Source organism: Cryptomeria japonica, chromosome 2 (assembly GCF_030272615.1).
Source record: "Cryptomeria japonica chromosome 2, Sugi_1.0, whole genome shotgun sequence".
In the NCBI taxonomy this organism is placed as follows: domain Eukaryota; kingdom Viridiplantae; phylum Streptophyta; class Pinopsida; order Cupressales; family Cupressaceae; genus Cryptomeria; species Cryptomeria japonica.
The window spans coordinates 18852164-18868215 of record NC_081406.1 but is presented as its reverse complement, the minus strand read 5'-3'; positions in this window follow the sequence as shown (position 1 = coordinate 18868215).

Here is a 16052-nt window from a genome sequence, read left to right as displayed (position 1 = left end):
GGAGGCAGTTGTCCCTAGGACTATCTGGGTAACAGAAATGGGCTATGAAACAAATGATAACATCATAGAAACTTATGCAAAAGCCCTCCTTGAAGCACCAAAGGAAGCTACTAAGAAATTCTTTGGAAATGCAGAAACAATTGAAAGTGGAATTCAGTCAAGGAAAAGGGTTAAGAAAGTTGAACAAACTATGAAGAAAGGAACCCAACAGGAAAAGGCAATTAAGGAAGATGTTTTGAAACAAACTGGTATCAAGGAAAGTGAGCTAGAAGGACTTCAATCAGAAGCTCATCTTTCACCAGTTGGAACTTCTTTTGAGAGTGATATACCAATAGTATTCAAAAAGGTGGAAAGGAAAAGAAAACCCTCACTGGTACCCTCACCCACATCCAGGAGAACCAGACAAAAGCAACAGGTAGTAAGGCCTCCAGCAAGGAAGTTGACTCCTAAGAAGAAAAGGTAAAACAAGACATTGCTCCACTAGATAAGCTCCTTAGTGAAATATTAGAGGATGGAAAGTTGAAGAATATTAGCAATCTATACAATACACTTTCTGTTGATGACAGAGAGAGCATAGAAAATAGTGTAATTTTACACTTGTATATTTACAAGAAATTTTTGATGGAAATTGTTGATGAAATACCTACTGATCTTTATAAAAGACTTGAAGCTAGAAGGGTAGCTATTGTTGAGCTGGACAAGAAAATAAAAATTGAGAAATTACTTGCAGTTCACCCAGTGAACTCACTTGAGTAAATTGATCAATTAATCAGTCAGGCCAACCGGACTGTATTCTCAACTGATCACCGACATGTAGCACTAATGGCAGGGAGAATGAATGAAATTTCAGAAGAGACTGCACACCAATGGGACATAGTCTTTGTTGAAAAGGAGAAACAAGAAGAACTCAAAAGACCCAAGACTATCAGAGTATATCAAAAAGATAGGGATAAAGGGAAAGGCAAGGAAGGTGGACCTCCAAACCTTAAGATAACTGACAACTTACCCCACCTCCTTCTGATACTCCACTGGTAGAAATAGTTGACACTCAACCTGCTATAGAGAGTATGGAGACTCCTCTAGAGGATACAAATCCTGAATCTGAAGTTTTGTATACCATGAATATTGATACACAAGAGGTGAATATTGTGGTAGATAAAGAAACCATTCAAGATAAGAAGAAAGATATGGCTACTGAGCCACTAGCTGCAGATGTGGAAATTAATGTTAGCCCAGAGATAGAGAAACCGACAGAGGACTCTACTGAGAAATAATCAGATAAACAAGGAATGAATAGTGTAGAGGAAAACACACAAACCGGAAGTACATTCAAAGACTACATCTGAGAAACCAACAGTTGAGAGCTCAAAGAAACCATTTGAGGCACTAGAACAGAAACAGGTTGATGTACAAGTTCAAACTGAGACAATGCCACTGACAAAAACTAAAAAAACAAAACCTTTGCTAATAGAAATGCATACACAAATAGATCCTCCTGAGAAAGAGGAAAGCAAGGTTATTACTACAACCAGCAGCACGGAAATTGTAAAAATAGTTGGACAGACATTTGGTACTTCTAGAGAAGAATTTTGGCCTACAAATGTAACAGAGGTCTTATTGGACTCAATAAATAAAATCACATAGTCTAGTGCACAAGCCTATAAGGCTATTGATGATACAATTCCCATTCTTAAATTGATATCACCCAAGTGCATTGTGGATAATAAAGATTCTTTAGGTCAACTAGACACATTGTCTAAATTCATCAGTGACAATATTTTGACAATTGATCAAATAAATGAGGACACAGTTAACAAAAAAATGAATAAAGAGAAAGAGAAATTATTTGATGAAACAATAAAGAAGTGCATCGGACACATTGGCACACTTTTACCGGCTCTAAACAAAACAATAATGGAGTTTAAGGAACTTGATAGAGATACATGCAAGACAAATGTTTTGACAATAGATATAGACAAGGAAATAAGTAAGGTACAAAAGGAGATTGACAATATAGTTGATATCCTCATCGGTTCATCTGAACCATTATCAGTTACAAAGAAGAAGATACACAGTCTTGAAGAAAAAATTCAGAATTTTGAAAACGAGAAAGACAAAATAAAAGGGAAGGCAAAAGATCTTAAATGCAAACTCAGCCCCAAATTGGAGTACCTCATCTCTTTGAGTAAAGAGATCTCTGAGGCACTTGTTCAAGGACTGAAGACACCAGAGGAACAAATGCATCACCTAACTGGTACTATTCAAAGGGCAAAGGCTGCACTGAAAGACAGTGAAAAGTTCACTGAGAGTCTAAATTTGGTATTAGCAGAACTCTTTTAGATTGTAACCCACTGGATACAAGGATCTAGGTAGGAAACACACTCCATTGACAACAAATGTCAACCTTTGTCATTGATGTCAATGGGGGAGTAGTGAGATGAGAAAAATGATTAGAATAGGACATCATCAGCTCAAGGGGAGCATGGATTTTTGACAACATGGTTTTGGTAAGAAATTCTTTTTGGACATCATTTTTTGGACACTTTTTTATTTTTCTCATGAGTGTTGCCATCAATGCTAAAGGAGGAGATTGTTGGCAAATGCACACTCCAATGAGAAATTGTAGGTGATTGAAGGTATTGTCATTGATGGCAACCTTACAATCATGTGATACCGGGAGGCAGACACAGGCACCAGCATACAGATCACTGACACCAAAAAGATTGATCACCAGCACCATGGCCGACAAGAATTTTTTAAAATATATTTTGTATTTAATTGTAAAATCTTTTGTAAGCTGACTTGGCATATTATAATATGACTCATATATGTATGAGATCATTCTAGATCATTTAGGAGATAGATAGATGGATATAGAGATGGAAGGATAAATGCAAACCTAATATGCGAATTGTAAGGCATGTATTGGATAAGGGTTTATGTATGTAGCAGAGCTTAAACCGGTACTGAATCTAGCATAGTAGATGCTGATCTGAAGCAGTAAAAGATATTGGATTAGTATAATTCATTTTTGTAAGTCAGTGTGACTTCCTTTTGTAATTGAGCAGTGAGCTCTAGGCACTTGGCCTTCCTGCATGTGCAGGCCCCTATTGTAAGCAGTAATATTCTCTTATTGGCCAGTAAGTGAATATTATGGTTCACAAATCCCACCGAGGTTTTTCCCACATTGGTTTTCCTCGTTAAAATATTGTGTTATGGTGTGTCTCTTATGTTGTGGTTTCTATTATTTTTTATTGCATTATTTTTGGTTTACCGGTACACAGTTTTGATATGCTTTTCATGTTATAAGTTAAGAAAATTACTATACTAGTCAGATACTGATTCACCCCCCCCTCTCAGTATCTTTAGGATTCCTAACAATTATTGCAATATATGAATGGATTTGGATCACCATTAACAATAACCTCAACTCCATTGTGTGGGAACTTGATACATTGGTGATATGTTGAGGGAATGACTCTTATTTTTTTGAATCCATGGTTGTCTCAAGAGTATATTATATGTAAGCTCTTAATCAAGGACTTGACATACCACATCCTTTGTAACTGGCCCAACTCTAAGAGATAAGTTTATTGTGCCCTTGGATGAGCGTTCTTCATCATCATATGCTTTAATGGTGATTGCATGTGTAGAATTCACAACCTTTTCAAAATATCCCAATTTCTTAAAAGTATTTAACGTACAAATGTTCAGACCTGCTCCTCCATATTTCAAGACTCATTTTATTCATTTTTTATGGAGAAAGGCTTCAATGTAGAGGTGCATTATGAGGTTGGGTTATGAATGCATCATCGGCTTCTATGAATGTGAGGCTATGCAAAACAATAATTTATCCCACCATGGCTTGAAATTGGTCCACATTCACATTAGTAGGTACATAATTTTCTCTCAATACTTTGTCAAGGATGGCCTTATGTGAAGGGGATGTGCGTAAAATCTCAAGGATGGAAATGAGGGAGGGTCTCTTCCCTAACTACTCTACAAGGTCATACTCATTCTTGGTAGATGATGAAGCTGTAGTCTTGGATGGAATGCCTTGCAAGGTGACTTTGCCTCGACGGGTTGTGATATTACATTCAAAGGTTTTATTTTTGGATGATGAGGAAGATGGTCCAATGGCTTTTAAAAAAAATTTACTCCTTTGGGTAGACCTCTCAGGAGCTATGTCCTTTATGATGATGGTTGAAACGTGATTATCTATTGAAATGTGATTAATAGTAGAGTCATAATGATAGGGCATCTTGGTATAATTAGCTTGATTATCTGTAGTTTTGGCTTTTCCCTTGTCATTTTTATGAAATGGCTCCTTAAACATCACATGTTCTTCATTGGAGGTATGACTATCCATGTCTATGTCACCTCTGTCAATGAGATCGTGTAGGATATTCTTCAATTTGTGAAAATTGCTAGTTAAATGCCATTTGCTCTTATGATATTCATAATATTCATCATCATTCCACCAATTTGGTTTTACTTTGGTCTCATATGGTGGATTATCTAGTAGTGTTATGAGCTTGTTTGCCACTAACTTCTTAAATGTTTCAATTGGTTCTCCCAACGAAGTGTACTTTCTTCGGGGTTCTGATTTCCTTTGATTGTTCACTTCATTGTTCGTATTAGAAGAACTTGTATTGGGGAAAGTAATCTTAGGCTTCAAAATATTTGCATCTACTACCCCATCATTGACTACGTTCTTATTCTTGTTCCAAAAATGGGGTTTGTCTTTCCCATTTGAGTTTTAATTGAGATAAAACAAGCTACCTTTAGTTTGTTTCCTAGTTACAATCAATTCACCTTTGTTGTCAAATATTTTGCATATACCATATTTAAACTCTAGTGGGTATCCTTTGTCATTAAGTTGTGCCACACTCAAAAGATTGTGCTTTAGTCCTTCAACTCAGTAGACATCATCTGCACTTCTCTTCCCATTAAGAGAAATAACCCCTTTACCTTTAACCATGCAGGGTGAGTCATTGTCGAGCCTTGGAATGGAGCTTACTTTGTTCCCCAGTTATGACACTTTCTCATCCAAGGTCAGATGCCCAACAAGGTCCATCACTCTCTCTTCTATACTCAATCACATGTTAGAGAAACCAAAAGAGTTCATTCCCCCATTGGACGGAAATGGTGGAGCCTGCAAATTAGCAACATTATTATCAACTCCTCTTCCATTCAAAGCCAACCCCACACTAAGGAAAAAAACCAACAAAGTGTCCATGTTGCCTCTCTACTCACCAAGTCTATTGTGTTGAGAACAAAAGTGCCTAGTATTTATAAAGTGAAAATATCAATGTGGCCATTTTTCTTTTTTCAAAGATAGTAGGGATAAGTTTATTACTATCTTAATCATTGGTTAGTGATAAAGATAAGTTTATTAATATCTTAACTATAAATTCATGGTATAATGTTTTCAGTAAGAAGTATATTGAGAATTTGGGAACACTCATCATCAATTTGCATAGGCAAAGGACTGATATGTAGAAATCCATTTTGATTAGATAGACTATCTCATTAACTATCTTTAACCTTGTGAACATTAAAATTGTCTTCTTCTTCTTTCCTAATCGTTCTTCGTCATACACTGCTAACAAGGCTCTACAACTATTATCCAATAATGTTGTGATCTATCATGAGATATTTATCCATAATTCATGACACGAAAATCATTACACAATATATATTCTTTTAATATAGGGCATCCTTGACTAGTCTACTCGATAACAAAATGATAAAAATAAAATAGGGGAGAGGACCCAGTAGTGCACCATAAATTTGTGCTTCTCAAAATCCTACATGGAAATTTTAAATCACTTCCAATTTTTTACAGCAACTTAATTGGTAAGTCCCCTACTTATAACTAAGGTTTCAAGGCCACATTGTCAAGTATGGTCCCACACCAGCATGCTTTTTGCCAAGGTGTCCAAAATAGCCCAAAAACAAGTGAGACCAATAGACATACAAAAGATGCCCCTATACTTGTGCAACTGATGCGACATCAAATGAATGGTTGCTTTTTACAAATAATGATACATTTCATATAAATAACAACTTTAAATTCACAACTATTGGTGCAATGTATTGTAATTATTAATATATAAATACACAAAAAATTATATTAAATATTTTTCAAACAATAGTTTTTTATTTATACTATTTTTAGAGCAAAAAGTATCAACAACCCTCACAACAATTCACACATTCTCAACTACTGGTGCTCTTCCCCTATGTTATCCTAGCTATTAGAAATAATTACTTCTTTGATTAATCATCTGTACGTTTGCACTATCACATGTGCAATTCTAGCTAAGCTTAACGAATAGTTCACGTAATCACATAACATTAATAAATAACAAATAATTGTTGGGGTGTCATTAGGGAAGAGGGGTTCATGGTGGGGCAGGCACCCTATCTTATATAATTTATATGGAGTGTCACATATGATAAAGCTCTATTTCATTTAAATTCATCATGTGTAGTCACCTAACAAAATTAAAATAATTCTTCTTAGAAGTGTTCAAAATAGTGATCATGTGGAGGACGATGAGAAGATGAGACTCTAAATTTTCTTACCATTTTAAATGTTAATCAAAGGTGAATCACAAGCATCACTAGTGCCAATTCCCAATTGTCCAAGTACATATTTGCCATGCATGTCATGGATCATAAACTAGATAGACATATGAAATTTTAATATGGTAACATTTATCCCATATCTCATTACACTCCACTGCCAACTCATTGCCCTTACTTTACACCCTTCCACAGTTTAATATTTAGGATGGAACTAGGTCATGAAATGGTAGAGCCATCAATGCTACAATATACATCATTAATTTTCCATTGTCATTTCACTACTAAGCCTCTTCTTCCTACAATATTGTTTGGTTTGGCATCATAATGGGTTCACATATGTTTTCCCTTAACCATGGCTTCCAAAGGATTTCCCAACATTGGTGTGAAAGGAATGGGTCCACATTTTGAGGCAAAGTCCTTAAACCTGAGGCAATGAACCAACATTTTTATTAGTTTTGTATCATTAATTTTTGTTTTGGGAATGGTATTTCTTCACTTCTGTAGAGGACGAGATTTGTTACCATCAAGGAACAAACCTACCTTCACTCTACCTCACTTAACTGGCACTAAGGATGAGCCAAGGGATGAAAATACCAAACTAATACAAAACTAAGTACAATTAAGATAAATTACTATCAAACAGAGCTCCCAAACAACTTTGTTAAGACTTTGTCTCAAGGACAAGCACACAGAATTGGGACACCAACGAAATGTGCTATTGTCTTGTATGAATGAGGTACAAAAGTACATAAATGATAGGCGCAATTATATTACTAAATAAATATGGAAAGTGAGAAACTAAGCTAATAATATAGAATGCAAAATACTAAAATGAAATGGGAAGAACGAATGAGGGAAGCTCACAACCAATCCACGATTGAAGCCTCCCACAAGATAACAACCTTCCCACAATTTTAAACCTGCACACAAACAAGAGGGAAAATGTTGGGGGTTGTGTTTTGGAGTCTGCCTCAGTTAGACCCCCATTTTGGTGTTTACACCTCCACACACAACTTAAATAAAAGAAATGGTGAGATAGAATGATAAAGGTAAAAGAAATATGATTGAGATAATAAATGGACTAAAATAAAAGATTATGAATATGCAAACAAATCAAATAAAGTAAGTGAACTCCCCTTCCAAGACTTGTGAAGATAACACTGTGAGTTGTTCAAGAAGTTGCAACAATGGTGGTCTCGTGAAAACCTATGAATATTGCCCAAGAAGATTGCCAAAAGCTTCAACGTGCAAGAAAATGATCAAGAAACTCCAAAAATGGCTTCAAACAGGAGAGATATAACTTTCGCGAGGAAAACTGATGTTAGTGGGTGCATGTAGAGGCTTTATGATTCCTTCTAGGTGTAGGCGTAACACTTAAACAACCACTTACAGACTGTCAGATCCATGAGACACTAGTGCATCACGTGAACATCTCTATGTCATGCTAATGTCCTGAAGATGGCATGTCGACAGAGTTGGTAATATTCCAATCTGGAGTTGACAAAGTGATCTAAGTGGGCAAAAAGACAAAAGAAGTGGTACACGACCCCTAATGATGTAGAGGGAGGTACCATTTGTTGCGCTAAATTGTACAAGGTGTGATTTTTTATATTACATTTTTCCCCCACTTTAGCGAGCATGTCTTTGTTGAGTGATGTGAGGCTACAATAGATGAAGATAAAGAAGAGAGTCATGATAGTGAGGCAAATTTTTTTTGATTAGACGAGGTTTCCCCTAGCGAGATAAATTTGAAGTTTGAAATAGATATTGCTAACTGATACATGACAAAAATACTAGCTATAGACTAACATGTCAGATGATAAGATAAAGGATAGATTAAGATGGATGATAGATAAGATAGCATAACAGAAATGAACCTCACTTGGAGGAAAGCCCCTTATTATGAAAAGATATAAGATAAGTGACCAGTATGATATGAGATAAGATATGAGATGTGCCAGTATGGATAGCAAAGTGTTTTATGCTAGATAGAAATACGATAGGGTGATGACGTTTGTGAGATCATGCGAGTATGGATAACCATACGATAGGGCAAGATTTTGTCAGCATGAGTAGCAATACTCTAGGCAGCCATGCAATTGGGCAATCAAAGATAAATTTGATAAGTAGTAGATTGGCCCCTACTTGGGCAAAAAAGATCAAGTAGTTTTGCCCTTACCTAGGAAAAATATGATAAAGAAAAAGATCAAGTGGTTTGGCCCCCACCTAGGCAAGCATGATAAAGAAAAAGATCAAGTGGTTTGGCCCCCACAACCTAGGCAAGCATGAAAAAATGATCAACAAGAAACATGCAAGGGACTAGATAACAAATGAAAATCATACAAAAATGTAGATATGATGGTCCCCCTTAGAATGATATGCATGAAAGACATGCTATTCCAAGGAGAAGAGTGGTTGTGGCACGCCAACATAACAAGACGTTTTTGTGGAATTCCACCATTAGTTGGTGTCACATAAATGTCCACAACATCATTGATGAATGCAAGAGCATAGGGGGATCCAATAGTTTGGCATCAAAACCCATAGAAGTGAGAATATATAATATAGCCATGAGATGGGTATATCATCATAGTGCCAAAGTTCTCAGATCTAAAGAAGAGCAAATGAAGACAAAGATAAAATTAAAAATTTGGGTCAACATGGAAGAAGGCCAAAGATTACCCCAATGCTTTGCAATGTTCCCAAATATGTAAAAGTAATATATGACAAATAGAAGGAGGAGAGAGAAAAATAGAAGAAGGTGCATGATAGAAAAAATATCCCGTATCTAAGCACCTTTGAAGCAACTCAAGTCCTCTAGGAGAGCATGAAAATATAAAGAAAGCATGGGGGAACACAATCAAGCTCTCAGGCATAAAGATAGAGATAAAAGATAAATATCATAAAGGTCGACCCATAGGAGATCATCATCCTTCCAATATAGATCATAGGAAGGAGGAGGATGAGCTCAAAGAAGGAATACTACAAGAGCTTCATTAGGAACCTCACCAGCAGTGAGGGTGAGGGATGAAGAACAACAACATCTGTGTCCACAAGCTTAGAGGTGGTAAGGGTCAATGATCATGAAAAGATCATGGCTAACATTGGGATGTCCTCCAAGGAGCCAAACATGCAAGCCTCCATAGAGAAATCAAGTGACTCAATCGGAGAAGATGAAACACGAATATGACTATTGACCTCTAGAAGAGGGGTAGTGACAAAATCAAGAGAAGATGGAGCCTTCTCAACCACACACACATAATCAAGCAAATAAGAAGGCATTGGAATAGGTAGAGAAAAGGATGAGGAAAATAACTGTGAGGATTTTTGTCATTGAAAATTTGAGACAGGGCCCTACTCAAACTTGCATTTGGGAGGGATAGGAGAAATAGGTCTCCTATCAACTGTATCGGGCTGAAGGACCCTAGGAATACTATGATGCTGGAGTGGTTGCGATACAGGGGGAGGAGACAAATATATGCTAGACACCACCTATGTATGCAATAGATCAATGGGCTGAGACAACAGAGGTATGTCCGACAAGGATGTAATGAGGAGAGATGAAAAATGGTACCCGTTTAGGGGGAGGTTCATCAATAGGCCTTCAAGATGATACATAAATAGGAGTAGTTGATGAGACAAGATCTGATGCGACAGAATGAGGTGTTAAAGATGCACTAGTAGGTTGTAGAGTAGCATCACACTCTTGGGACATGGCCTATATAAAGCGCAATAGGACTCAAGAGAATCATGTTCCATAGAAGAAGCCTCTAAAACCTTGTTGGGAACAAGAGAAGGCCCAGTTGATGGAACAAGAGGTGCATCAAAGATAGGTACTACATTAACAACAAAAGGTGCCCTAACTCGCTTTGCTCAAGGAGAAGTTGGAGGAACAAAGGGTGCCAACATGGGTTATGAAACAAGAGAAAGTAGTGATGAACAAACACGGGAGGAATTCTTCCCTTTATCATATCGAGAGGGTTTAGGGATATCAGCCATGATCGGGAGCTCGAATGGAGGGCAGGCCAAAGACTTTGACAACATGAGTGTCTTTCCCTTGTTTGCATTAGGTGCAATCACAAGAACAATAGACACCACTAGAGGCTATGTAGTCCTGGATGGATGGGGAGGTCTATTCAGAGGAGTAGACTTAGCCTCAGCCCTGAAGAATGAGGGGACATGAGGCACTATCCGCTCAAACATAGGAATAGTTAGAGAAGAGGATGATGCAGGAAGAGGCAACAAATAACTAGGTTGAGCTGATTTAGGGGCTAACTACCCTATCTTATACTAATTATATGTGTGATACATCAAGTCACCATGAGGAAGCATGGGCCCCACCAAAGCAGGCTATAAATGATCCAATGAAAAATCTCCCTAAGCCATGAGGATTTAGTATCTAGTGTCCTCAATGACATGGACCAAACCCTCATGTGGAAACTTTAGACATTTATAGATCAATGAAGGGACCACATCCATAGCAATCAAACAGGGAATGCCTAGTTTAACCCAAAATAGGTTTGATTTAGGAATGATCACAAATGTAGTTCTAAGACACAACCTTCGGTCTCACAAGGATTTTCAAGGTGATTCTAACCAAAGGAGGGATGGAGAAACTGCCATGCATCCTTAGGGTTTCTCGACATTTGTCATATGCAAGCCTATGCCAATCGTTCACAAATAGAGTCTCCTTCATAATGACATTGACTCTGTACGATGGATCAACCATCACACCCATGATAGTTTGATCGTTCAATTTAGCCTAAGGATGTATAGAGAAATGGGCTCTCCACAATATGAGGCATCTAGAGGGGTGAATGATAATGATGTGTTCGAAACCTTCCCCATCTAGCTAGGAGGCAAGAAAATAGGAGTAATGGTGACCATGTTCACTAATGAACCATCATTTGAAGGAGGATCTGATGCAGAAACAAAATTCATTGAATACAGAGGAAACAAATCTATGTAGATCTACAAATCATTGTTGGTCTTATCAATAAATTTGTTTGATTTGTGCTTTCGATCACTAAATTTAATTGCACCACTGTTGATGTTGTCTTGGACAATATTTTGAAGATGATAACATCGCTTAGTATCATGACCAAGTACATGATGGTAATGAAATTTTTTTGACCCATCATACCAATGCGAATAAGGTCTGTTATCGGATAGTGGTCTAACCTTGAGAAGGATAATCAAATTGTCTTTTAGCAATCACTGCATTATGGTTAAGAGTCATTTATTTTAGTGAAGACTATTTTTTTTAATCCATGCATTGTAGTCATCAAAGGAATAAACACAATATTAGCTATGACTTTGTTCTTTCTAGACCCTTCCATGGGTGTGCTTGCAAAAGACCCACTACGATTGTTTGAAGTAGATTCTCTAAACTGCAACATGGTATGCTGGTAGTCCATGAGTGTGGAACACATATTGGAAAAGTTTTGATAATGATTTAGAGATAAATTCTCCCTTAATGTCGGCTGAAGGTTGCCAATGAGAATCCTCTGCAAATTGCTATCTGAAAGCCAAAGGGGATCCTGGTAGAGATTGACTGATATCTCAAGATAAAGTCTATGACTTTTTCGTTGGGTTTTTGCTTACAGTGAACAAGGTCAATGATAATGACCCTGCTACCAATGTTAGCCTAAAATTGTTTAAGGTAAAGGTCTATAAGCTGATCAAAGGTGTGGATGGAATAATCTGGCAAAGATATGTACCACTCTAACTTAGTTCCCTTAAGGGACCACAGGAACTGTTTAAGCAATAAAAAGTCCAGGCTATAATAGTCATTGCACATGGTCATAAAAGAGTCAATGTGTACATTAGGGTCCCCATCACCATTGGACCTTTTGAACTTTAATGATTCAACCGTAGGAGGATGGATGGTGTTCAAGATAGTGATGTCATAGGGACTCTTCCTATAATATGCATGCATTGATGATTGATTAGAAGTGAAGGCTAGGTTTATAAGTTGTAACTATTACTGCTCCATGTTCTATAAGATAGTGTTTAAGACAAGATTATAAGGTGGAGGAGGAAAAGGTGCGCTATATGTGCCACCACCTCCACCAAGACCTCCAAGAGGACCATTGCCACCAATAGATGTAGTACTAATGCTGACCATAGAGATATGAGCTATAGCAGAAGCAAAGGTCAAGCTACTAAACATACCCATGTAACCCAAGGGAGTGGATGATGCATTGATGCTAGGAATAGTGGGTACAGGATCAATTATGTGTACCATTGAACCAGGTATGTCAACACCAAATTGAGAACCACAAGTGTTCGACTGGCCATCCTGAGGAGAGGCACCATCCAAAGGCACGTGGTTCTTGACAATCTAGATAATATCCTTAACATGTCAAGGCCTCTTCTATCCAAGATCAACATGTCTCTCAGAGTCCCTACAACATTTCTTGCATGAGTGAGCACTTTCTCTTGATTTAGGAAACCCTCAAAGTCTCTCAGATTCTGCTTTATCATGTTAATTTGTTCAAAATCAATGGTGACAAATTAGAATCATAATCGACAATAGGAGGGGAATATGGAGGAGAATTATTCTTAGGGGGATTGCGAATTAGGTGGAGAAGGACCCCCTATCAAAATGGTCCTAAGAGGATAAGAAGCCAGGAAATCATTGGGGTTAGGAAGCTGATCATTAAACATTGGACCCAACTTAGGACGATTGTAGCAATTCATAGGAATGCTCTTCTTAGGAGTCCTTCTCACAACAACTCTCATGACAATCTGGGTCATAAAGATCATGGACAAGCTTTACACCACTTTGATCACACTACTAAGATGTCACAAGTCTATAGTACTATGTGATAAAGAGAGTTGTTTTGAGGTTGAGATGTGTTTTTTTGATTATTTATTTTACTTTTCCTTAGATTTTGAATGCAATTAATAAATGAAGACTAAAGAAAGTGCCAATGCAATTGGTTCATGTAGGGTCCACCAAAATGTAGAGGATTGGATTTGTTACCCTCAAGGTGATGGACCTCAAGGAACAAAGCTACCTTCAGTCTACCTCACTTAATTGGCGCTAAGGGTTAGCCAAGGTATGAAAATACCAAACTAAGTACAAAATAAGATAGATTACTATCAAACAGAGCTCTCGAACGACTTTGTTAAGCCTCAGTCCAGATGACGAACACATGGAATAGAGAACAATGCAGTATATTGTCATCCTCTACGAATAAGGTACAAAATTCATACAAGAATGATATACTCAATTATATTAATAATAAATACAGAGGGTGACAAACTAATCTAACAATAAAAAATGTAAAATACTAAAATGAAATGGTAAGAAGGAATTAGGGAAGCTCGTAGCCAGTCCATAATTAAAGCCACTTGTAATATGACTGCCTTCCCACAATTTTAAACCTACACACAAACAAGAAGAAAAATGTTTGGGGTTGTGTTTTGGAGTTTTCCTTAGATAGACCCCCATTTTGGTGTTTACACCTCCACGAACAACCCAGATAATAGCAACGGTGAAATGGAATGATAAAGATAAAAGAAATACAATTGAGATAATAAATAGATTGAAATAAAAGATTGTGAATATGCAAACAAATCAAGGAAACTAGGTGAACTCCCCTTCCAATAATTGTGAAGATAACATTGTGAGGTCTTTAAGAGGTTGCAAGGATGGTGGTCTCGTGAAAACCTGTGAATATTGCCCAAGAAGATTGCCAAAAGCTTCAACCTGCAAGAACATGATCAAGAATGCCCTAAAATGCCTTCAAATGGGAGAGATATAGATTTTGGGAGGAAAACCAATGTTGGTGGCCACATGCAGAGGCATTACAATTCCTTATAGGTGTAGGCATAATTCTCAAATGACCACCTATGAACTATCAAATCCATGGGATGCTAGTGCATTGTATGGACATCTCCATGTCATTCTAGTGTCCTTAAGATGACAAGTTGATAGAGTTGGTAATATTCCATTCTGGAACTAACAAAGCGATCTAAGTGGGCAATAAGACAAAAGCGATGGTACATGACCTCTGATGATGTGGAGGAAGGCACCATTTGTTGTGCTGAATTGTACAAGGTGTGATTTTTGATATTACAACTTAATTCTTTTGTATGGTTGTGTAATGGAGGGAATTTTCCACCTCAAGGATGATGGATCCTTGAGGAGAAATTGTCCTTTTGATTACCTTTGTGAATTGACGCTAAGATGAGCGAAGGGATAAAATGACAAACTAGGGCAATTACCCATGATTCAGGACTCACACATGACTCTGTCAAGCCTCTGTCTTGAGGACGAGCATGAGGAGCTGGGACACCAGTGTAGTGCGTTGTCATCTTGTATGGACAACGTACAGAGAAGGTACCAAAAGTTTCGAACATAAGGATAATGTAGTAAAACACAGAAAGCAAATAAAATAAGTTAAAAGTTGTAAGATGCGAAATGACTGAAGTAAAACAGAAAGAAAAGAGAAAGATAAAAAAACTCACAATCGGTCCATGATTAAAACTTCCCACTAAATGATAATCCTCTCTCCTCTATGAACCTACACACAAGCAAGAAGGGAAAATGTTAGGGTTATGTTTTGGAGTGTGCCTAAGTCAGACCCACATTTTGGTGTTTCTACCTCCAAGGACAACCCAAGAAAGCCACGGGAAAGATAAATGATAAAGAGAATAACAATGCAATATGAGATTGGAAATGAAAGTGATAAATATGCAAGAGGTAGAGGATTAAGATAACTCCTATCATGAACATAGATTGGAATGCTTGGTAATGTTGCAACAATGGTGGGATGGCCTCCAGTTTTCTCCAAGAGCTCAACCTACAAAAATCAATTACCAAATTACCAAAAAGATCCCTCCAAATTCTTCCAAAGTGAGAGATATAGACCTAGCAAGGAATTTGGATGTTAGTGGGTGCGTACAAAGGTGTTACAATTCCTTCTAGGTGTAGGCATAACACTCAAAAGGCCACCTATAGACTGTCAGATTTGTGGGATGCTAGCGTGTCGCGCCTTCATCCCCGATGGTGACAGATTGGCAAAGTTGGTAACTCTTTGGCCAAGGCTAACAAGGATGGTCTAAGTCGACAAAAGGACATGATGGTGGACCCTGACCTCCGATGACATGGAGGAAAAGTGCCATTTGTCACATTAATTATAATGGACGATATTTTTGATATTACATTTTGCCCCCACTTTAGCAAGCATGCCTTTGCTAAGGTATGTGAAGATAAAGTAGAGGAAGATATAAAAAAAGAACAATCACGATAGGGAGGCAAATTTATGTTAGTTAGACAAGGTTTCCCCCAGGGAGATGATGCTAAGATTTGGAATACATATTGGTACTTGGTAAATTGCAAACACGCTAGTTGCAGACTAGCCTGATGGATGGTAAGGTAAAGAAATGGAAAAGATAACATAACAAAAACAAAAATTTCTCTAGAGGAAAGCTCTTGGATACAAAAA